General features: G+C 44.3%; 1 protein-coding gene across 5 annotated transcripts in view; it reads left to right on the top strand.

Moving 5' to 3' along the window:
• Positions 1–1,511: 1,511 nt before the first annotated feature.
• The window catches only part of Nlrc4 (NLR family, CARD domain containing 4), a 36,677-nt gene continuing 33,686 nt past the window's right edge, over positions 1,512–4,502 (top strand). For 2 of the 5 annotated variants that reach the window (XM_013517599.1, XM_005390839.2), the window contains exons 1-2: positions 1,514–1,738; positions 1,953–2,075. The gene's annotated coding sequence lies outside the window, so the exon portion shown is untranslated. Of the gene's footprint in view, positions 1,739–1,952; positions 2,076–4,502 lie in introns of all 5 variants that reach the window. The other 3 variants (XM_013517597.1, XM_013517596.1, XM_013517598.1) reach the window with 2 other exon arrangements.

The following is a 4,502-nucleotide window of genomic DNA, read 5'->3' as shown; positions in this document are numbered from 1 at the left end:
TAGTTGTTAATAATCTTTTTACTTCAGCAGTGTCTGCTGTGATTTCACCCTTTTCCTTTCTAATTGCATTGATTTATATGACCACAGGTGCATGCCAGTGTGACCTTCCAGCTGTTTGTGTTCAGAAGGTTGTCCCCGCATATCATTTGTGACACGAGCTGATACTGGTGATTCGTCAGCCTTGTGCTAACTGTGGCCTGAATCTTGGTGACTGAGGGTACATGTTTGCTGACATCTGCTGGGATTCAGGGAAGGAATGACTTTGCATGACTGACTGCAGTAGCAGTATGCCTTAATCAACCAAACCACATATTCTCTCTCTTTCTCTTTCTCTTCCTCTCTCTCTTCCTCTCTTCCTCCCTCCCTCTCTGTCATAAAGTACACATATTGATCAGAACATGGTGGCACATGCCTATAATCCCAGCTACTCAGGAGGCTGAGGGAGGAGGACAACAAGTTTGAGGTCAGCCTGGGTAACTTAGCGAGAACCTATTTCAAAATTTAATAAAAGTAATATAAAAGGATGGCGATGTAACTCAGTGATAGTGCTCCTGGGTTAGAGCCCAAGTACCCCACTCCCAAACATATATATACTCCAAAATATATTGTTTCATTTTAAACTATAGCATAAGTAAATCAGTTGCAATAGGGTTACTATATTATTGAGATATGGGCTGGGTGTGGTGGCACACACTTGTAATCCCAGCACTTGGGAGGCTGAGGCAGGAGGATTGTTGAGAGTTCAAGGCCAGCCTGGGCTACAAAGTGAGTTCAAGGCCAGCCCGAACTGCATAACGAGACCCTGCCTCAAAAAAGACCAAAAAAAAAAAAAAAAAAAAAAAAAAAAGAGAGAGAGAGAGAGATATGGGGGGATTAGCAAGTCTTTGAAGCAGCAGCCTGAGAGAAAAAAAGCAGGTAGATGCAATTTTTGTTGGTAAGAGGGGGAAAGTAAATCAGACTGTTAGTTAATCAAGCAGTTGTAGCCCTTGAGATAAGAGAGCAAGATACACAGGCAAGCTGATGGAGCCTGGTGGAGGCTGAGATGCCAGTGGGCTTGACGGAGAACCGACCCTGAACTTCCAAACTCACCACTGCACAGTAACTAAATTCCACTCAGCCCACAGACCCCGCCCCTTCTTAAAAAAGCCACAAATAATCGATGACAATCCCTTGAAACCTTATAAAAGTGAAATGTCTCTTTTAGTCAGGGCTGCTCTGTCTGTAGCCAGCTCTGCTGCGTCTTTCCCAGGCTGTTTTGCCCAGGGAGCTGCCTGCTTTGCATTTTAACTAACCTACTCTGCTTATGGGGTAGCTGCTGCACTTTTCTGTAATAAACTTTCACTGTAATTTAATTGTCCTGGTCTGTGTACGATTTGCATCTTATGGGAGGCAATTACTCATTGCCCAACGGCAGTGTCGTCGTAAATAAACAGAAAACAAACGAGTGAATTTCCAGCTCTGTGTCTCAAGTCCCAATTTTCCCCACTACACCTAGTATTTATCTTTCCTTTCTGCACTGTTAGTAATGTGTCTCAGCCACTCCTACCACGACTGGGAAGAAAAAGAAAAAGACTATTCAGCATTTCCTCTTTTTGGACCCTCTCCACTAACCAAATAAGGGTGGCCTCAGAGCTACAGGAGCAATAAGCCTTCCTGTGAAACGGGAAATGGATAAAAAGAAACATTTGAAAACGTATTTTGGTCCTCCAAGAAGCAAGCAACCGGACTGCTCAGCTAGGTACTGTGTGTGTGTGTGGTGGGGTGGGATTTAACGTACTATTTTAGGGTCAAATATTAAACGCTGCATATCCATAAAGTGTGTGTCTGGAAGGTTTTCATGTTGAGAAATGTGCTTTTGCATGGCTGGCTGGATTTGCCTGCAGGGAAACCTTTATGTGTGGTTAATTTGGTTCTCTGGTATTCATCGAGTTTCTCTAAATTGATGCTTAAAGGTACAGGGAGCCCCGAAGGGTGCATTTGTGTTGGAAGGTAAAGGAAGAGACTTTGGAAACACTGTCTGGGATTACGGAAAGGAAACCCACTCTTGTCGCAAAGCCTTGCCATTAGAATCACAGGTAAGAGCCCGCTTGGTCCATCCAGTCCCCTGAGTTGCCGCTGAGAAACCCATCTGGGGAGACATTTGAAGGAAACCCCTGTTTCTAGGACACCTATTTATGATACGATCTTTCCACACATTATCTCCCTTGGTCTCTATCACCCTCATTTAGAGGCAGAAAATGTGATAGAAGCTCAGTGACCTGCCCCACGTCACACAGCTAATTGGCTACAGACCTGTGATAACACCTGGTCAGCTGTCACTACCCTTAACAGTTCAGCACACGTTCATAATACTCATAGTATTAGTTGCAAGGATTGAGTGGCTTAAACAATAAGAATTTATTTTCTTATAATTCTGGAGGCTGGAAGACCAAGACCAAGGTGGTGGCGGTTGGTTTCTCCTAAGGCTGCTCCCCATGGCTTGTAGAGGGCCACCTCCTAGACATGACTTTCCTGGATAGCTCCATTTGTTTATTCAATTTTCCTCTTCTTTACAGACACCAGTTAGATTAGTTAGTTCCCATCCAACAGCCTCATTTTACTTTAATTATCTCTCTAAAGGCCTGTCTTCAAATACAGTCTAATCCTGAGGTTCTGGGGTTTAGAACATATAGATTTGAGTGGGAATGTACTTTAACCCATCACAGCTGGATGTGAAACTGCTATAGTCTAATTGAGATCTAAGAACCTTCTAGTCTAGAGCTTTTTTTTTTTTTTTCTTTTTTTTTTTTTTTTTTTTTTTTTTTGTCTTTTTGAGACAGGGTCTTGCTATGCAGTTCAGGCCGGCCTTGAGCTCATTTTGTAGCCCAGGCTGGCTTTGAACTCACAACTATCCTCCTGCCTCAGCCTCCCAGGTGCTGGGATTTAAGGTGTGCACCACCACACCTGGCTAGTCTAGAGCCTTTGTACAAGAAAGGAATACAGGTAACACCCACTGACCATCTCTGTCCCAGATACTTTCACACTTAATCTTCGCAATAGTTCTAGGGGGTGGCTGATATGCATATGAACCTTTCAGTAAAGAAAGCAAGACTCAAGAAGATCAAGCAACAGGTCTAGGGGTCCGCATCTAGTAAGCTGCAGAGTGAGGATATGTTTGCAATGCCAAAGCCGACACGTTTTCCATTTCCATGTGCTTCCTCTCTGCTTCTGATTACATATATTCTTTCCCTATCTCATCCACGAGTTGAGGGAATAGATCCAGATCATGTGTCTTGAGGAACTTCAGTTTTCTGTGGGGTTCATGTAACTATCTGGAAGGAAATAGTCCATTTTTAGCATTAGTTCCAAATATTCTTTTCCAAGGTACAACTATAGGACAAGGACTTTCCCAGCCAATTCCGTTACTTACTGTGTAGCTGGCTGGGAGAGGTGAGCATGCAGGGCCAGAGCGAAAGTCCTAGGAAGCAAACAGGTCACAGCTCTGTTCTTTATACCAACGAGTAACTCGGGAGACACTGTGTGGGTGCTGCTCTATGGGCTGGTTTTCGTCTTGAGAGCAGTTAGTAACTATTAATGTGCTCTGACATAGTTCCCTGTTCTAGTCATAGACTTTCTCCCTGTTGCTGGAAAGAATACTTCCAGTATCCAAAGTAAATATAAATCTTTGACATTTGTGTGTGTGTGTGTGTGTGTGTGTGTGTGTGTGTGTCTTTTTGAGATAGGGTCTCGCTATGCAGTTCAGGCTGGCCTTGAGCTCACTTTGTAGACCAGGCTGGTCTCGAACTTGCAATCCTCCTCCTGCCTCAGCCTCCCAAGTGCTGGGATTATAGGGTGCAACACCATGCCAGGCTAACATTTTCAGTGTCAGCTGAGATTGTTTCTAGATGATCCACACAGGATTTTTCATTGATTATTTTAGCAGACAAGTAGCTAGATGACCAATCGTGGGAGAACGTCTTGACTTCTTCCTTTATCATCTTCCTCTTTTTTCTGTTCTCACTTAAACTTTGACCTTGCCTGTGAGATATGATTCATCCTAGGCCCTTCCCTTTTCGGGGGGTAGAAAAGGAGAGCGAATTAGCAGTGGTCGCTGTTAACTCAGTCCTGTCCGTGTCAGGGACTCTCAGCTGGTCCGTGGTAGTGCTGGAATCTGAACCCAGGGCTGGTAGCAGAGATGGCCTTGTTCCTGCCCTGTGTTGCCCCAGCCCCATCCCGCTTTCTCTGCCTGGAAATGTCCTCTTCCCTGTTCTACCCCATGCCTTTGGTGTCCTTCCAGTTCAGAAGTCACTTCTTCCAGCTCGAAGCACCTGTCCTCTGTGGGAGTCCCTTAGAAAACTAACTTTCAGGGCTGGGGATGTAGTTCAGTGGCACAAATGCCTGCCTGGCAAGCACAAGGTCCTGAGTTTGATTCCCGGTACCAAAAAAAAAACCAAAAAAAAAACTAAGCTTCAAAAGTCTATTAATCTTGACCCACAAGAAGAAATACATTTTACATTACTATC

The sequence above is a fragment of the Chinchilla lanigera genome, unplaced genomic scaffold (genome assembly GCF_000276665.1).
Source record: "Chinchilla lanigera isolate Chin_1 unplaced genomic scaffold, ChiLan1.0 scaffold00040, whole genome shotgun sequence".
NCBI classification, from domain to species: Eukaryota; Metazoa; Chordata; class Mammalia; order Rodentia; family Chinchillidae; genus Chinchilla; species Chinchilla lanigera.
The sequence above is the reverse complement of the archived record's forward strand: the minus strand, read 5'-3'. Positions and strand labels throughout refer to the sequence as shown.